The sequence below is a fragment of the Bos indicus x Bos taurus genome, chromosome 22 (genome assembly GCF_003369695.1).
Source record: "Bos indicus x Bos taurus breed Angus x Brahman F1 hybrid chromosome 22, Bos_hybrid_MaternalHap_v2.0, whole genome shotgun sequence".
Taxonomy (NCBI): Eukaryota; Metazoa; Chordata; class Mammalia; order Artiodactyla; family Bovidae; genus Bos; species Bos indicus x Bos taurus.
In genome coordinates this window covers 59,449,463-59,469,989 of record NC_040097.1, presented here as the reverse complement: position 1 = coordinate 59,469,989, position 20,527 = coordinate 59,449,463, and the positions used below count along the sequence as shown (strand labels likewise).

Here is a 20,527-nt window from a genome sequence, read left to right as displayed (position 1 = left end):
AAGATCATGGCATCCAGTCACATCATTTCATGGCAAATAGATGGGAAAGCAATGGAAACAGTGAGAGACTTTAATTTTTTTTTTCTTTTTTAACTCCAAAATCATTGCAGATGGTGACTGCAGCCTTGAAATTAAAAGACACTTGCTCCTTGGAAGAAAGGCTATGACCAAGGTAAGCATCATATTAGAATACAGACGTATTACTTTGCCAACAAAAGTCCTTCCAGCCAAAACTATGATTTTTCCAGTATATATGGATGTGAGAGTTGGACTATAAAGGAAGCTGAGCATCAAAGAATTGATGCTTTTTAACTGTGGTGTTGGAGAAGACTCTTGAGAGTCCCTTGGACTGCAAAGAGATCCAATCAGTCAATCCTGAAGGAAATCAGTCCTGAATATTCATTGCAAGGACTGATGCTGAAGCTGAAGCTCCAATACTTTGGCCACCTGATGTGAAGAACTGACCCATTACGAAAGACCCTGATGTCGGGAAAGATTGATGGCGGGAGGAGAAGGGGATAACAGAGGATGAGATTGTTGGATGGCATCACCGACTCGATGGACATTAGTCTGAATAAGCTCCAGGAGTTGGTGTTGGACAGGGAAGCCTGTTGTGCTACAGTACATGGGGTCGCAAGAGTTGGAATTGTCTGAACGACCGAACTGAACTTAACTAAACACATATATATGCGATCTAAAAAAATGGTACTGAAGAATTTATTTACCAGGCAGCAAAGGAGAAGCAAACATAGAGAATAGACTTATGAACATGGGGAAAGGGGAGGAGGGGGTGAAATGTATGCAAAGAGTAAAACAGAAACGTACGTTACCATGTGTAAAATAGATAGCCAATGGGAGTTTGCCGTATGGCTCAGGAAACTCAAACAGGAGCACTGTATCAATCTAGAGGGGTTTGATGGGGAGGGAGAAGGGAGGGAGGTTCAAAAGTGAGGGGATATATGTATACCTATGGCTGATTCATGTTGAAGTTTGACAGAAAACAACAACATTCTTTAAAGCAATTATTCTTCTTAACAAATAAATAAATTTAAAATTTAAAAAAAATGAGAGAAGAGGACTTTCAAGGATCAATGATGATAATGTGAACTAAGATGAACTCTCATCCCTCTGTATCTGTGTAAGAGAAAAAAGAAAAGCTAAAAAAAGTTCATAATCAAGGCCGCTGAGAGAGTAGGGAAAGCCTGTACAAGTGATGACCCTGTGGTCTAGAACGTGGGCAACTCCTCCCCTACCACCAACCATTTTCTTAATAGGCCAAACTTACTCATAGTGGCCTTGCCATACTATTCGAGTTCTCGAAGCAAGAATAATGAAGTGGTTTGCCATTCCCTTCTCCAGTGGACCACGTTTTGTCAGAACTCTCCACCATGACCCGTCCATCTTGGGTGGCCCTACATGGCATGGCTCATAGTTTCTTTGATCTAGACAAGGCTGTGGTCTGTGTGATCAGTTTGATTAGTTTTCTGTGATTGTTGTTTTCATTCTGCCTGCCCTCTATTAAGGATGAGAGGCTTGTGGAAGCTTCCTGATGGGAGAGACTGACTGTGGGGGAAACTGGGTCTTGTTCTGATGGGCAGGGCCATGTTAGTGAATCTTTAATCCAATTTTCTGTTGGTGGGTGGGGCTGTATTCCCTCCCTGCTGTTTGACCTGAGACCCAACTATGATAGGGGTAATGAAGATAATGGCGGCCTCCTGTAAAAGGTCTTGAGCACACACTGTTGTATTCAGTGCCCCCAAACCTGCAGCAGGTCACTATCAACCCACACCTGCACTGAAGACTCCTAGAAACTCACAGGCAAGTCTGGATTAGTCTCTTGTGTGGTCACTGCTCCTTTCTCCTGAGTCCTGGTGTGCAAAAGGTTTTGTTTGTGCCCTCCAATAGTCTGTTTCTCCAAACTTGTGTAAGTTTTGTAATCAATTCCCTGGGTGTTCTCAGTCCATTTCCCCAGGATGGGAAATCTGCTGTAGGTCCTAGAACTTTTTTAACAGTATGAGAATTTATTTGGTATAATTGTTCTGCAGTTTGTGGGTTGTCTTCTCAATAGCTCTATGGTAGGGTTAATGGTGACCTCCTCCAAGAGAGCTTATGTTACACACTGTGTGACCCAGGTCTGCTGCAGCCACAGCCTGTTACTCTGCAGGAGACACTCAAACACTCATAGGCAGGTCTGGCTCAGTCTATGTGGGGTCTCTGGGTCCTGGTGCATAGAAGATTTTGTTTGAGTCCTCTGGACATCTCTGGCAGGTATGGGGTTTGATTCTAAATGCAATTTTGCCCCTCCTACTGGCTTGCTGGGGCTTCTCCTTTGCCCTTGGATGTGGGGTATCTTTTTTGGTGGGATCCAACATTCTCCTGTAGATGGTTGTTCAGCAGCAAGTTGCAATTTTGGAGTTCTCACAGGAGAAGATGAGTGCATGTCCTTCTACTCTGCCATCTTGCTCACTATGGTTTTCCCAGTAGTCATATATGGATGTGAGAGTTGGACCGTAAAGAAAACTAAACACTAAAGAATTGATACTTTTGAATTGTGGTGTTGGAGAAGACTCTTGAGAGTCCCCTGGATGGCAAAGAGATCCAACCAGTCAGTCCTAAAAGAAATCAGTCCTAAATATTCATTGAAAGGACTGATGCTGAAGCTGAAGTTCCAACACTTTGGCCACCTGAGGTGAAGAACTGACTCATTGGAAAAGACCCTGATGCTGGGAAAGACTGAGTGCAGGAGGAGAAGGAGATGACAGAGGATAAGATGGTTGGGTGGCATCACCAACTTGACGGGCATGAGTCTGAGCAAGCTCTGGGAGTTGGTGATGGACAGGGAAGTCTGGCATGCTGCAGTCCATGGGGTCGCAAAGAGTCGGATGCAGTTGAGTGACTGAACTGAACTAAACTCACAGTGGCCATTTGGGGGAAAGGAAAGATTAAAATTATCTAAAATTCAGCAACTCAGATGCATACTATCTGAACTTCAAATGTATATTTCCAAGAACTTACTGAATGCTGTCACAGGCACATCCTGAAGGAACTTTCTATTTCTTCAGCTCCTCCATCTCCCTTGTGGCAGAGGGAGTGCCAACTCTACCCGCCCACTGTCCTCTCCCCCGCAGGTCACGGACATCCACCCTTCCTCTACCCTCACTGCCCATCATTGCTATTGATTAGCTCTCAGAGAGTCTTCTCTGGATAATTACAGTGTTTCTTATCCACACTTTATAAGCCAGATTTGTTCATTTCTGCTCCCTAGTTAAGAGCTGGGACTCGACTGCCTATAGGTTATCTACCACATCTGAAATATGTCAAAGGAGAGTAGGACAGGATTCTAATGCACCTCCAACGCTGCATCAATCAGATACAGGCCAAGGTGCTAGGTTCTGCTGTGCTTACACATCTTAATGGCTTATTTCCCACTCATGCTATGTGTTCCTTTCAAGACAGCTGCTGCTCTGATTCATGTCATCTTCATTCTGGAATGCAGGCTGATGAGGCTGCCTTTCTGGATGCTTTCTGGTCAGAGAAAACAGACAGCATGTCAGCCACACCAAGGTCTGTCTATTAAAGCTTCCCGAGAAGTGCCTTGAGCCATTTCTGTTCACATTCCATCTGGTCAAGTCTGGTATTAGTGAGGAGAGTACACCCCTCCCCTAGGGAGGGGCTACAGAGATTTGAGATAAACAATAAGAGCCCATCAAACAGGCAATTTTCTTCTGATGGAATCTCTGTGCATTCTTGGACATTCTTAACAGCTATCTTACTTTGCAGGCATAGTTTATTGTTTCTGGAGCACTTGGGACATGCCTCTACACTCATACTTTCATGCACTAATTGCAGATTTCCATGTTTGTCTTCTCATTAGATTTTGAACTCTGTACATGAAAGAATTCAGCCTTTACCATTTTTGTGTTTGGAGCATGCGCACTTTTTTCTGTGCTAGGGGTGGCACTTGGTGATTAGTTGCTTGATAACTGAATGCTGAATTCATATTTATTGACCACTATGGTGGCCATGCGGAGAAGGCAATGGTACCCCACTCCAGTACTCTTGCCTGGAAAATCCCATAGACAGAGGAGCCTGGTGGGCTGCAGTCCATAGGGTCGCCAAGAGTCGGACACAACTGAGCAACTTCACTTTTTACTTTTCACTTTCATGCATTGGGGAAGGAAATGGCAACCCACTCCAGTGTTCTTGCCTGGAGAATCCCAGGGACAGGGGAGCCTGGTGGGCTGCCATCTATGGGGTCGCACAGAGTCGGACATGATTGAAGCAACTTAGCAGCAGCATGGTGGCCATGAAACATTATCTGACAGACGAACTACAGAGCATGTGACTGATCCAAGGGCTTTAGTTGTCGTGTTCTCAAGTTTGCTGCTGAGTTTCCACATCTACGTACCTCCCATGCACCCCTCCCACCACATGACTCGGTGGGAGCTGGTTCCTGAGAGACGCTGGACCAAGCTACTGGCCAAGGTTTGCTCTCAGACTCCCCAGCAGCCCGACATTTGCAAGCATCGCACAACATTCTGGGACATTTCTGCCCCTCCCCTTCTCCTTAAGTTTGAGTTAAGAGTTACATCACTTCTGCCCACACTCCCAGCCACCCACCTACTCCCCACGTTCTCCCGCAGGTGTTTCCCCATCATAACATACTTGCACGTTTCATCCCTTCTTGGCATCTGCTTCTTAGAGGACATTAACACAGAAACTTTCATTGTTATAATCAGTTCTGACAGAATCTGATCAAATGTCTTTGCAACCTTTGAAGAGAGCAGTGCAAGAGTTAAGAAAATCAGGAAATTGCTTCATGGCAGAAGTGGATTTGAATCAGGCTTTGTAACTGGGTTTGCCTCCATTGCTGGGGGGAGGTGTGTAGGAGGAGGAGGAAGAGGGGTGGGAAAGGAGTTCTCTCCAGGGATGACTCTTATCCATGCACAATGTGGTGAGTTTGTTTTTTTAAATCTCTAGACTCAAGTTTCTTTTAAATATTGGGAAAAGATTCTTCCCGAACACATTGATTTCTTTTATTTTTCCCTTGAGTTATTTATTCTGTTCCTTTTGTGTGGCTTTGCCCTCTGGGGGAACTGATTATTCAAGATTTGGTTTTGTGATTCCCTCTCTAATACCTTGGTCAGCACTTTCCTTCCTTTGTTCCATGTCCTGGGATCACTTCTCAAATTCCTTCCTCACATCAACAATAGGATGATTTGTTGTATCAGATTCGCTGTTCTTTTTCCAACAAACATTTCAGTTTGGCTCTTGTGATTTTGGTTTCCATGCAGTCTCATCTTGCCTGAGCTCAAGTTTGTCTTTTTTAAAAGAGTATAGAACAAGTGTATTTTACAATATTCTTCTGTTTCCTGTAGCAAATTTATTTCAGGGAAAGTTTTCCATTTAAGCCCTGAAGCAGTGTTCCCCCTCTCTGTCTTTATTGGCTTCCTCTGTGTTGTCTTTATTGGCTTGGTCTGTGTTGTCCTGCCTTCCTAGGAATGGGGGCCTGTAGCTCTGTACCTTGGTTGGATGCAGTAAGAATTCTGTGAAAATCCCCAGAATGAGGTTTTCTTGTTCACAGACCAAAGTTCATGAAGCCAAATGAAGCCACCTGGGAAGAGACATGTGAGATGTCACGAGATGAAATGGGCCCAGCACCACAGGTTAAGAAGGAGGAGCATCTGGTTATGAGCCTCTGGGACAGAAACCAGAGAAACCAGATGGGGGAGCAACTAAAAATGGGTGGCAGAGCCTGGAGAGTTCTCCAGAGCCAAAGAGTTTGTCAACAGTGAACTTTTATGGAGGGCTGGCAGCCCAGGCAGTGGCAGAAAGGAAGCTATTAGGAATGTTAATCTGGTCCACACAGACATGTTGATTATTTAGGTTTATTTGTCCTAGAATAAAGAGAAACTCTTCCAGACCACCCCCCCTTTTTTTAAATAGTTGTCATACACTTAGTCTTTTTAGCATCCTATGATCTTCATTTTCTGAATGTTGAGTTTTAAGCCAACTTTTTCACTCTCCTCTTTCACCTTCATCAAGAGGCTTTTTAGTTTCTCTTCACTTTCTGCCAAAGGGTGGTGTCATCTGCATATCTGAGGTTATTGATATTTCTCCCGGCAATCTTGATTCCAGCTTGTGCTTCTTCCAGCCCAGCGTTTCTCATGATGTACTCTGCATATAAGTTACATAAGCAGGGTGACAATATACAGCCTTGACGTACTCCTTTTCCAATTTGGAACCAGTTTGTTGTTCTATGTCCAGTTCTAACTGTTGCTTCCTGACCTGCATACAAATTTCTCAAGAGGCAGGTCAGGTGGTCTGGTATTCCCATCTCTTTCAGAATTTTCCAGATCACATTTTATTATGATCCACACAGTCAAAGGCTTTGTCATAGTCAATAAAGCAGAAATAGATGTTTTTCTGGAACTCTCTTGCTATTTCGATGATCCAGCGGATGTTGGCAATTTGGTCTCTGGTTCCTCTGCCTTTTCTAAAACCAGCTTGAACAACTGGAAGTTCACAGTTAGAGAGTTAAAAAGTTGGCTTAAAACTCAACATTCAGAAAATGAAGATCATGGCATCTGGTCCCATCACTTCATGGGAAATAGATGGGGAAACAGTGTCAGACTTTATTTTTGGGGGGCTCCAAAATCACTGCAGATGGTGACTGCAGCCATGAAATTAAAAGACACTTACTCCTTGGAAGAAAAGTTATGACCAGCCTAGATAGCATATTGAGAAGCAGAGACATTACTTTGCCAACCAAGGTCTGTCTAGTCAAGGCTATGGTTTTTCCTGTGGTCATGTATGGATGTGAGAGTTGGACTGTGAAGAAAGCTGAGCACTGAAGAATGGATGCTTTTGAACTGTGGTGTTGGAGAAAACTCTTGAGAGTCCCTTGGACTGCAAGGAGATCCAACCAGTCCATTCTGAAGGAAATCAGCCCTGGGATTTCTTTGGAAGGAATGATGCTAAAGCTGAAACTCCAGTACTTTGGCCACCTCATGCGAAGAGTTGACTCATTGGAAAAGACTCTGATGCTGGGAGGGACTGGGGGCAGGAAGAAAAGGGGACAACAGAGGATGAGATGGCTGGATGGCATCACTGACTCGATGGACGTGAGTCTGAGTGAACTCCGGGAGTTGGTGATGGACAGGGAGGCCTGGCGTGCTGCGATTCATGGTGTTGCAAAGAGTTGGACACGGCTGAGCGACTGAACTGGACTGAACTGAACTGAACAGAGCATTTGGGTGTGGCTGAGGCCCTGGCAAATATTAACCACATACAAAGGATTCCTTAAGGCATGTAGGCAGATCCACTCAGGTCTGAGCAGAGAAGGGCACTGCAGTTGGGCTGTGGTTCAGAGAGACAGGGGGATGTTATCCAGGCTTTGTCCCAGCTGTAGAGCTCCACCACAAGCTTAGCCTGCACCATCTGCCCCCAGATACACTTAGATAAAGGCAAGCTTTGCAGGATTGCCCAGAATCCTTTTCCCCACTGGCCTCCCACCCCCTCACCTCCTCTGTCAGATCAGCTCCAATAATCTAAAGAGAATGTGTCTCTAGACACACTGCCGACTTCTCAGATTGCTTTGGCTCTTTATGTTTTAAAAGATCTTCAAACATTTTGCTCTTTTAAAAATTTCCTACGTTTATATTGGTGGCGGGTTTTTTATGACAGTAGTTTGCAGAGACGAAAAGAAGCCTCAAGGGCTGCGGGCTTGGTTCCCCTAACTGGCTAGCCCATGGGAGCTGAGGTCAGTGGGGCAGGCTTGGCCAGGGCTCCTCCTACTTCCCCATCATGGCTTTGGCTCAGTGAGCAAAACATATGTTACCCATTAATTGTGTTTTTAAAATCTAGTCTAAGTGATTATTTATTTAGTAAAATGGCCCCCAGTTTTTATTATATGTTGACTATTAGCCTTACTTTTCAATAATGATGCAAACCTTTTATTTGTTTTGGTGAATATTTTAATGGAAATTGAGTGACATCCTTTTTTTAGGAGTTTTTATTTTTAAATGACAAATCTACTGCTTTTGAATTTGGTTTCTCTGAGTGTACCTTTCAAAGAACTCTCAGTGCTCTGTACAATTACATTAAAAATTATTTGAAGGCAAGGGTCAAATCCTGGACTGCTGATGACTACTGAAAGACTTCTTTCTCCATTAGGCAACCTCATCCTAATTTTAATTGTAAAACAACTCTCAGTTTCCTCAAGTGAAGAATGAAAGGTATGGGTTGAAGGGTTGAAATCCTTTCTTTTAAGTTTTTCTATCACACTGGCTACCAATGAAAAGAAAGAGAATATATATGAAAGAAAATTATGCATCAATAATATTTTATTTTTATTAGCCACAAGAGAAGAAAGAGACTACAATCTGTCTACTGATTCTCAAAGTGTATTCCAGGGAAACTGGGGGAATCAGGGAATCCTCCGAATCCCCTTCAGAGAGTCCACAAGCTGAGAATAACTTTCATAATAGCACTAACACATTGTTGGTGTTTCTTGCTCTCTTTTTCTCATGAGTGTATGATGGAGTTTTTCAGTCTGCATGATGTGTAATAGCACAACAGATTAGTGCATTGAATTTTAACCTCCTTTAAAGCTAAAAATTCTGATTCTGAATGCCAGTTCATTATTGGTGATCATCCTCTTGTGCAGATACTGATTAAAGAGAATGTTCATGTTCAATCAGAAGCGTAGCTTAGCTATTAGCATTAAATCATTCATTCACCCACTTGTTCCCTCTGTAAACATTTACTGAGTACCTACAGTTTGCCAGATACTGTTCTGTTTTGTTCAAAAGGAGCAGAAAACAATCTGTGCTTGCTTTGAGCTGGTGTTCTAATCAGGCATGCAGATAATAAACAGTGAACAAGAAATAAGGAAATACATAAATTACGTAGGATGTTGGAGGATATGCATTCCATACATTCAGGCCAGGGGGTCTTTTATGTTAGGGGCATAAGTGGTGAGGTAGCACTGGCATATTTTAGTGACAAGACGCTAAAAAGGTCAGAGTGGAGTAAGTGAGGAGGTGACTGGGAGGACATAAAGGCAGAGACATGCGGGAAACTGGATGACCTGTTGAGAAAGAGAATGTACATTTTCTGCAGAAAATTATGTTTTATATTTTCTAAGGACCATTCTGGCTTCCATATTGAGAATAATACAGGGCTAGAAACCTGGGAGACACGCTAGGGGCTATTGCTGAAGTCCAGGCATGGCGTGATGTTGGTGTGGACCAAGATCCAGGTTCAGAGCTAGGGGTTTGAGTCCAGAAGTGGTGAGAAATGGCTGAATAGTGGATATGTATTAAAGATAGAGATGGCACCATAGTTCATCAAGGGACGTTCCAGGTAACATAGAGTAATTGGTTATGACTAAATCATCCTGATTTATGTCATCCACCCTAAAATAAAAGTGAAATGTCTCCTTTCTCTTTGCATTGTCTTACTTTCAGACGTGTTCTATTTGGAATCACTTAAAAATAGCTAGTCTGAAAGTGATAGGAACTGGTAAATAGCTGTCAATGAATCATCACTACATTATTCATGGATTAAAATGAATGTGTGGCTTAGGGCAACTGAGCTAGACAGTAAATGACTACATGCATGTGATTGCTAACTGATTTAGGAAACATTTCAATCTGATAAACACACTTTTCCTAGGACTTTAAATGGGCTTGTCAGCAATTCTTACTCAAATACAAATGAAATTGTCAGCCTTGTCTAGAGGAACATCTATTGCTTAATGTCAAAGACAATAAATATATAATTTAATTGTTAATCTTTTCTCTGAATGTTTTTAAAGGAGAGATCCATGCACATTTGAATTAATTAATGAGCATATCACTTGAATAGAGGACCTATGGTATTAAAAGTAATATTTAGAATCCCAGGAACTAAACCACTAGGGTTTGAATCCTGACACCACTACTAGCTGTGACTTTCAGCAGATTATTTAACCTCTTGACTTTCTCTTCTGAGAAAGGATGTGCTGCTTCTACTACCACTACACTGTTACTACTGCCACTACCACCGCTCACGCTCTCGCTAGGGCCCAGGGAGTTTGTCCCTGTACAGTACTGGTGCAGAGCATAGTGAATGCTAAGTAAGTGCTATTGTTATTACAGCATTTACTATAATAGTGACCCAGCAGACATTGGCAATTTGATCTCTGGTTCCTCTGCCTTCTCTAAAACCAGCTTGAACATCTGGAAGTTCACGGTTCACGTATTGCTGAAGCCTGGCTTGCAGAATTTTGAGCATTATTTTGCTAGTGTGTGAGATGAGTGCAATTGTGTGGCAGTTTGCGCATTCTTTGGCATTGCCTTTCTTTGGGGTTGGAATGAAAACTGACCTTTTCCAGTCCTGTGGCCACGGCTGAGTTTTCCAAATTTGCTGGCATATTGAGTGCAGCACTTTCACAGCATCATCTTTTAAAATTTGAAATAGCTTTTCAGGTAAGCGGCCTGAGGTGACCCCTAAAAATGGTGCGCTATTCACTTGACCCAGAAAACCCCACAAAATCATGCAAATCAAGAGGTTCAAATCTTCGTATTCACTTTAAGAACACTCATGAAACTGCCCCGGCCATGAAGAGTATGCATATCCGGAAAGCCACCAAGTATCTGAAGGATGTCACTTTAAAGAAGCAACGTGTGCCATTCCGTCGTCACAACGGTGGAGCTGGTAGGTGTGCACAGGCCAAACAGTGGGGTGGACGCAGGGTCGGTGGCCCCAAAAGAATGCTGAATTTTTACTACACATGCTCAAAAACGCAGAGAGTAATGCTGAACTTAAGGGCTTAGATGTAGATTCTCTGGTCATTGAGCACATCCAAGTGAACAAAGCCCCCAAGATGCAGCATAGGACTTACAGAGCTCACGGTCGGATCAGCCCCTACAGGAGCTCTCCCTGCCACATTGAGATGATCCTTACTGAAAAAGAACAGATTGTTCCTAAACCAGAAAAGGAGGTTGCACAGAAGAAAAAGATATCCCAGAAGAAACTGAAGAAACAAACACTTATGGCCCGGGAATAAATGCCGCAAAAAATAAAGGCAAATAAAAGTAAAAAAAAGAAAATTGAAATAGCTCATCGGGAATTCCATCACCTCCACTAGCTTTGTTCACAGTGATGTTTCCTGATGCCCACGTGACTTTGCATTCCAGGATGTCTGGCTCTAGGTTGGGGATCACACCATTGTGATGATCTGGGTCGTGAAGATCTTTCTTGTATAGTTCTTCTGTGTATTCTTGCCACCTCTCCTTAATATCTTCTGCTTCTGTTTGGTCCATGCCTTTTCTGTCTTTCATTGTACCCATCTTTGTATGAAATGTTCCCTTGTTATCTCTAATTTTCTTGAAGAGAGCTCTAGTCTTTTCGATTTTATTGTTACACTGATCGCTGAGGAAGGCTTTCTTATCTCACTGCCTTTCTTTGGAAATCTGCATTCAAATGGGTACATCTTTCCTTTTCTCCTTTGCTTTTCAGTTCTCTTCTTTTCACAGCTATTTGTAAGGCCTCTTCAGACAATGATTTTGCCTTTTTGCATTCCTTTTTCTCGGGGATGGTCTTGATCCCTCTCTCCTGTACAATGTACAAACTTCTATCCATAATTCATCAGGGACTCTGTCTATCAGATCTAGGCCCCTAAATCTATTTCTCACTTCCACTGTATAATTGTAAAGGATTTGTTTTAGGTCATACCTGAATCATCTAGTGGTTTTCCCTTCTTTCTTCAACTTAAGTCTGAATTTGGCAATAAGGAGTTCATGATCGGAGCCACAGTCAGCTCCTGGTCTTGTTTTTGCTGGCTGTATAGAACTTCTCCATCTTTGGCTGCAAAGAATATAATCAATCTGATTTCGGTGTTGGCCATCTGATGATGTCTATGTGTAGAGTCTTCTCTTGTATTGTTGGAAGAGGGTGCTTTCTATGACCAGTGTGTTCTCTTGGCAAAACTCTATTAGCCTTACCCTTGCTTCATTATGTACTCCAAACCAAACACCTGTTACCCTGGGTGTTTCTTGACTTCCTACTTTTGCATTCCAGTCCCCTATAATGAAAAGGACATCTTTTTGGGGTGTTAGTTCTAAAAGGTCTTGTAGGTCTTCATAGAACCGTTCAACTTAAGCTTCTTCAGCATTACCGGTCAGGGCATAGACTTGAATTACCATGATATTGAATGGTTTGCCTTGTAAACGAACAGAGATCATCCTTTCATTTTTGAGATTGCATCCAAGTACTGCATTTTGGAGTCTTTTGTTGACTATGATGGCTACTCCATTTCTCCTAAGGGATTCTTGTAATAATGGTCATGTGAGTTAAATTCACCCATTTAGTAGTAGATATAATGGTCATCTGAGTTAAATTCACCCATTCTAGTCCATTTTGGTTTTCTGATTCCTAAAATGTCAAAATTCACTCTTGCCATCTCCTGTTTGATCACTTCCAATTTGCCTTGAGTCATCAATATAACATTCAAGGTTCCTATGCAATATTGCTCTTTATAGCATTGGACCTTGCTTCTATCACCAGTCACATCCACAATTGGGTGTTGTTTTTGCTTTGGCTCCATCTCTTCATTCTTTCTGGAGTTATTTCTCTACTGATCTCCAGTAGCATATTGGGCACCTACCAACCTGGGGAGTTCATCTTTCAGTGTCCTATCTTTTTGCCTTTTCATACTATCATGGGGTTCTCAAGGCAAGAATAATGAAGTGGTTTGCCATTCCCTTTTCCAGTGGACGACATTTTGTCAGAACTCTCCATCATGACCCGTCCATCTTGGGTGGCGCTATGCGGCATAGCTTAGTTTCATTGAGTTAGACAACGATGTGGTCCATTCGATCAGATTGGTTACTTTTCTGTGATTGTTGTTTCAGTCTTCCTGCCCTCTGAGGCTCTCTCTCAGCACCAACCATCTTACTGGGGTTTCTCTTATCTTGCATGTGGGACATCTCTTCATGGCTGTGTGGATCACAATAAACTGTGGAAAATTCTGAAAGAGATGGGAATACCAGACCACTTTACCTGCCTCCTGAGAAATCTGTATGCAGGTCAGGAAGCAACAATTAGAACTGAACATGGAAAAACAGAATGGTTCCAAATAGGAAAAGGAGTATGTCAAGGCTGTATATTGTCACCCTGCTTATTTAACTTATACGCAGAGTACATCATGAGAACCTCTGGGCTGGATGAACCACAAGCTGGAATCAAGATTGCTGGGAGAAATATCAATAACCTCAGATATGCAGATGACACCACCATTATGGCAGAAAGTGAAGAGGAACTAAAGAGTCTCTTGATGACAGTGAAAGAGGAGAGTGAAAATTTGGCCTAAAGCTCAACATTCATAAAGCTAAGATCATGGCATCCAGTCACATCACTTCATGGCAAATAGATGGAGAAACAGTGGAAACAGTGGCCGACTTTATTTTGGGGGGCTCCAAAATCACTGCAGATGGGGATTGCAGCCATGAAATAAAAGACGCTTACTCCTTGGAGGAAAGTTATGACCAACCTAGACAGTATATTAAAAAGCAAAGACATTACTTTGCCTAGAAAGGTCCCTCTGGTCAAGGCTATGGTTTTTCCAGTAGTCATGTATGGATGTGAGAGTTGGGCTATAAAGAAAGCTGAGCACTGAAGAATTGATGCTTTTAAACTGTGGTGTTGGAGAAGACTCTTGAGAGTCCTTTGGACTGCAAGGAGATCCAACCAGTCCATCCTAAAGGAGATCAGTTCTGAATATTCATTGGAAGGACTGATGCTGAAGCTGACACTCCAATACTTTGGCCACCTGATGCGAAGAACTGATTCATTTGAAAAGACCCTAATGCTGGGAAAGATTGAAAGCAGGAGGAGAAGGAGAAAACAGAGGATGAAATGAGGATGAGATGGTTGGATGGCATCATCGACTCAGTGGTCATGAGTTTGGGTAGACTCCGGGAGTTGGTGATGGACAGGGAGGCCTGGCGTGCTGCAGTACGTGGGGTCACAAAGAGTTGGACACAACAGAGAGACTGAACTAAACTGAACTGAATAATAATGTTTCCTTGAATGTTTCAAGGAAAGCATCCTCATTAATACACATTTAACATTAACGTAGTAATGAGTGAATTGCTTCTTCTTTCAGTTACTACTAGTCCCTAATTGTAAAGGACTTCTAGCACCCCAGAGCATTTTGGTACTTAAATTTATTGATCTCTGAAAATTTTCCTTATCACTGAGACTATTTTATACATATGTTGGAGAAAAAGTACCATTGCAGTCATAACTCTAGTGGGGTCAAGACAAGTATTTCTTCCATAGGGAAATAAAACCCTTCAGGGAACCTAATTAATGGGAAAAACATAGGAAAACTTGCAGATACCAGTAATTTCCTAAGTCATTCTTTTCTATCTAGCTCCACATTTGCTTCTCTTTGAAAATACTCTCCCCTCAAACCTTATCATCTCAAAATAGTATTTCTAGAGAGAACATTGCTTTACAAAGCAAAAGCTGTCTTCTTTATTTAAAATTATGTGTAAATTTTTAAAAGTTTTTTTGATGGTTGCATAAATATGGTTCACCCAAACAACAGAGAAAACTCTTCCTAAGACCACACATTTGCATATGTTTGAAAATTTTAAATTCCCTGAAAATTCTGCACTGAGTATTTATAACTGTATTTCTGCTGTAAATATCTACATGTAACATAGCATACACATTACTTTGACATGTTTATATTTAAGATGTTATTACATATATAGCAATATTATTGAAATTATTCTTGAATAATCAAAACGGAAAATAGCTAACCAAAACCAAAAATTATGGTTATGAATGATTAATGTGCTAATACGGGGCCAAAGAAAACTGCAGCACAGTAAAATTGTGATCAGGAAAGAAAACACACCCATCCTAGGAGACCTGCTAATGAAGAACATCATGGAGGGGATCTTCTTTCACTTACCATTGGTGCCATGAGCCAAAAGATTCCCAGTTTGTTTGAACAAAGACACAGAGGAACTGCTTTTGGGAATCGATTTCAGGCCCTTCAAAAGCCAGGAATTTGGCCTCATGCAGGGTGTGGGATTTTGCAGGCATATTTTGTAGTGTGGAAATAGCTGTGCACCAAGAAAGGAAATGAACATGAGCACATGGACATGGACATGTGCTGCTGCCTCTCTTGTGCGTGATGATAACTTAGCACCCGCTGCTCTGACATACCAGTCATTACAACATCTTGTTCTTTACAAACCTGTCTCTTTTCAATGATTAGGCCCATTTCCAAATTGATTTGAGTTTTAAAACGCAGTAAGTCTAAGTCAACTCAGTGGCAGCATCCAGTCTTTTGTGTTCTCTGAGCCTTGGAGGCAGCCTTGGTTCCTCATTCATTTTGTTACTGCCAAGCACTTCTCATTGTGAAAGACTAGAAATCTGACAGTGAAGCACATACAGTATTTGCTTTTGCTAGATCATTATCTTTGAAAAAGTCAGTCTTATATACAAGAATAACCATTTCCTCCAGATTCAGGGAAGCCTAAGACTCTCCTGGTGTCCTTTAAGTTTTGGCTGACATCCTGCTTTGGGGACTCCATTACATTTAAGAAATGGAGAAAAGAAAGATGAAAGTGTTTCTGTTAAGACCTCCGCAGGTGAAGGTCAAAGACTCCTGAGACCTGATCTTACGGCTCTGGCAGGTGTGACGTGCAAATCTCAGTGTGAATGACTGATTTGCATGGCTATGATTTGAAATACCCACAATGCATAGCGTGTGTATGAAAGATACAAAAACTACTTTTAAATGGAGTGAAAACTAATTGAGATGTTAAAAACGATAATGCATTAGCATCAGTTCAGTCAGTTCAGTCGCTCAGTCGTGTCCGACTCTTTGTGACCCCACGGACCACGGCATGTCAGGCCTCCTTGTCCATCTCCAATTCCCGGAGTGTACTCAAACTCATGTCCATTAAGTCGGTGATGCCCTCCAAACATCTCATCCTCTGTCATCCCTTTCTCCTCCCACCTTCAATCTTTCCCAGTTTCAGGGTCTTTTCCAGTGAGTCAGCTCTTCACATCCAGTGGCCAAAGTATTGGAGTTTCAGCTTCAACATCAATCCTTCCAATGAATATTCAGGACTGATTTCCGTTAGGATGGACTGGTTGGATCTCCTAGCTGTCCAAGGGACTCTCAAGAGTCTTCTCCAACACCACGGTTCAAAAGCATCAATTTTTCTGTGCTCAGCTTTCTTTATAGTCCAACTCTCACATCCATACATGACCACAGGAAAAACCATAGCTTTGATTAGATGGGCCTTCATTGGCAAAGTAATGTCTCTGCTTTTTAAAATGCTGTATAGATTAGTCATAACTTTCCTTCGAAGGAGTAAGCGTCTTTTAATTTCATGGCTGCAGTCACCATCTGCAGTGATTTTGGAGCCCCCCCAAATAGTCTGTCACTGTTTCCACTGTTTCCCCATCTATTTCCATGAAGTGATGCGACCAGATGCCATGATCTTCGTTTTCTGAATGTTGAGTTTTAAGCCAACTTTTTCACTCTCCTCTTTCACTTTCATCAAGAAGCTCTTAAGTTCCTCTTCACTTTCTGGCATAATGTTGGTGTCATCTGCATATCTGAGGTTATTGATATTTCTCCAGGGAATCTTAATTCTGTCTTGGGCTTCACCCAGCCCAGCGTTTCTCATGATGTACACTGCATAGAAGTTAAATAAGCAGGCTGACAATATACAGTCTTGATGTAGTCTATGTATGATTTGGAACCAGTCTGTTGTTCCATGTCCAGTTCTAACTGTTGCTTCTTGACCTGCATACAGATTTCTCAGGAGGCAGGTCAGGTGGTCTGGTATTCCCATCTCTTGAAGAATTTTCCAGAGTTTGTTGTGGTCCACACAGTCAAAGCCTTTGTCATAGTCAATAAAGCAGAAGTAGATGTTTTTCTGGAACTCTCTTGCTTGTTTGATGATCCAACGGATGTTGGCAATTTGATTTCTCATTCCTCTTCCTTTTCTAAAACCACCTTGAACATCTGGAATTTCATGATTCAGGTACTGTTGAAGCCTGGCTTGGAGAATATTGAGCATTACTTTACTAGCGTATGAGATGAGTGCAATTGTGTGGCAGTTTGAGCATTCTTTTTCATTGCCGTTCTTTGGAATTGGAATGAAAACTGACCTTTTCCAGTCCTGTGGCCACTGTTGAGTTTTCCAAATTTGCTGGCATGTTGAGTGCAGCACTTTCACAGCACCATCTTTTAGGATTTGAAATAGCTCATCTGGAATTCCATCATCTCCACTAGCTTTGTTCATAGTGATGCTTCCTGATGCCCACTTGACTTTGTATTCCAGCATGTCTGGCTTTAGGTGGGTGATCACACCACTGTGATGATCTGGGTCATGAAGATCTTTTTTGTATAGATCTTCTGTGTATCCTTGCCACCTCTTCTTAATATCTTCTGCTTCTGTTAGGTCCATACCTTTATGTCCTTCATTGTGCCCATCTTTGCATGAAATGTTCCCTTGGTATCTCTAATTTTCTTAAAGAGATCTCTAGTCTTTTCCATTTTATTGTTTTCCTCTATTTCTTTGCACTGATCGCTGAGGAAGGTTTCTTGCTTTCTCTCCTTGGTTTTCTTTGGAACTCTGCATTCAAATTGGTATATCTCCTTTTCTCCTTTGTTTTTTGCTTCTCTTCTATTCACAGCTATTTGTAAGGCCTCTTTAGACAACCATTTTGTCTTTTTGCATTTTTTTTTCTTGGGGATGGTCTTGATGCCTGACTCCTGTATAATGCCATGAATCTCCATCCACAGTTCTTCAGGCACTCTGTCTATCAGATCTAATCCTTTGCATCTATTTCTCACTTCCACTGTATAATTGTAAAGGATTTGATTTAGTTCATACCTGAATCATCTAATGGTTTTCCCTACTTCCTTCAATTTCAGTCTGAATTTGGCTTTAAGGAGTTCATGATCTGAGCCACAGTCAGCTCCTGGTCTTGTTTTTGTTGACTGTATAGAGCTTCTCCATCTTTGGCTGCAAAGAATATAATCAATCTGATTTCAGTATTGACCATCTGATGATGTCCACGTGTAGAGTATTCTCTTGTTTTGTTGGAAAAGGGTGTTTGCTATGACCAGTGTGTTCTCTTGGCAAAGCTCTATTAGCCTTTGCCCTGTTTCTTTTTGTACTCCAAGGCCAAATTTGCCTGTTTCTACAGATATTTATTGGCTTCCTACTTTTGCATTCCAATCGCCTATAATGAAAAGGACATCTTTTTGGGTTGTTAGTTCTAGAAGGTCTTGTAGGTCTTCATAAAACCATTCAACTTAAGCTTCTCCAGCAGTACTGATCAGGGCATAAACTTGTATTACTGTGATATTGAATGGTTTGCCTTGGAAACAAATAGAGATCATTCTTTCATATTCGAGATTGCATCCAAGTACTGCATTTCAGAATTGTTTGTTGACTATGATGGCTACTCCATTTATCCTATGGGATTCTTGCCCACAGTAGTAGATATAATGATCATCTGAGTTAAATTCACCCATTCCAGTCCATTTTAACTTGCTGAATCCTAAAATGCCAAAGTTCACTCTTGCCATCTCCTGTTTGACCACTTCCAATTTGCCTTGAGTCATAGACCTAACATTCCCGGTTCCTATGCAAAATTGCTCTTTACAGCATTGGACTTTATTCCATCAACAGTCACATCCACAACTGTGATCCAGTTGTGGATGCATTAGAATACCAGGGACTTTTTTTTTTTCTCCCCTCTTTAGATCTTCTTAGAGATTGCCAGTATCCAGAGGAGAATTTGTGGTGTTTACCCCAAACCAGAATCCTTTTTGTTTTGTTGAGCATCATGAAGCAAAATGCCCAAGGAATATTCTTTGGGAAACACTGTCATCAGAATGCACAACTGCCCTAGCATTTCTTAAACACTTCTCTGCTGCAGCCCCTTTCTGTTAACTCGTGGGTCTAGAGCAGTGGTTTCCAAGTGGGGTCTCTGCCCACAGCATTGGTACCACTTGTGAAAGTGTTAGGAACAGAGGCACAGACTATACCACAAAGGTACTGAATCAAAGCCTCCAAGGACTAGAGCTAGCAAGCTGCATTCTACCAAGCTCCTCAGGTGACCTACTCGAGGCCCTAAGGCAAGTCAGCTTGGGTCCTGACCCAGTCCAGCTAATCGGGGTGGACCACTGTGCCACCAGAGGGAAGCAAAGGGCAGCAGAACAGAGGCAGGCCTGATGGGAGAGCAGAACACTCAACGGACTCTGGCTAATGACGTCCCCAGCCAAGTGCAGAGGGAGGTAATCCCCAGGGTGGAGCCAGGATTACTCAGACACTAGGTCAAGCTGGGGAGTGTGGGTGGGTCAGTGGAAAAAGACGGTGAGCAGTTGAAGAGGAAATCAAATCTGACGTAGATGTCCGCTAATCAAGCAAAAAGCACGGTCATGACTGAAGGGTGCATTTGGGACCCAAGTCACACCTACAACAGGTTTCTCCTCAGGGATCACCTTATGAGGCTCATAGCTCAGCTGTATATTTGTATTTCTAGTTCTTAAGCTTAAAGGTAATATTAGGGCAGGGTTTATGCCAAAATATTCTGTCCCCTGATCTCTGTCACTGGGTCTTTTACTTGTCCCTTAGCTTTTCAGCATTAAGAATTATAAAGCCTCTGAAATTCTGAACTCTATACTTAGCAAGTTACCTCTCAAAGTTAAGGTACTATGGGACTTTCCTGGTGGACCAGTGGCTAAGTCTCTGCACTCTCAGTGCAGGGGTCAAGTTTGATCCCTGGTTAGGGAACTAGATCCCCATGCCACAACTAAGAGCTCACGTAGCATAACTAAAGAGCCTGTGTGCTGTAACTAAGACCAGGTGCAGTCAAATAAATAAACAAATATAAAAAATATAACTAACAAAACCCCCTCAAAACACAAAGTTAAGGTTGTTGTGCAGTCATTTGGTCATGTCTGATTCTGTGACCCCATGGACAGCAGCACACCAGGCTTCCCTATCCTTCATTGTCTCCTGGAGTTTGCTCAAACTCACGTCCATTTAGTTGATGACTCTATCCAACCATCTCATCCTCTGTCACCCCCTTTTCCTGCCCTAAATCTTTCCCAGCATCAGGGTCTTTTCCAACGAGTTGGCTCTTTGCATCAGTACTGGAGCTTCAGCTTTAGCGTTAGTCCTTCCAATGAATATTCAGGACTGATTTCCTTTAGGATTGACTGGTTTGATCTCCTTGCGGTCCAAGGGACTTTCAAGAGTCTTCTCCAACACCACAGTTCAAAAGCATCAATTCTTCGGGGCTCAGCCTTCTTCATGATCCAACTCTCATATCTGTACATGATGACTAGGAAACTATAGCTTTGACTACATGGACCTTTGTTGGTGAAGTGATGTCTCTGCTATTTGTCATAACTTTTCTTCTAAAGAGCAAGTATCTTTTAATTTTATGGCTGCAGTCACCATCTTCTGTGATTTTTGAGCCCAAG

The 20,527-nt window shown here is 42.2% G+C and overlaps 1 pseudogene; it reads left to right on the top strand.

Moving 5' to 3' along the window:
- The first annotated feature begins 10,468 nt into the window (after positions 1-10,468).
- On the top strand, positions 10,469-11,066 carry LOC113880538 (annotated as a pseudogene).
- The last annotated feature ends 9,461 nt before the right edge of the window (positions 11,067-20,527 follow it).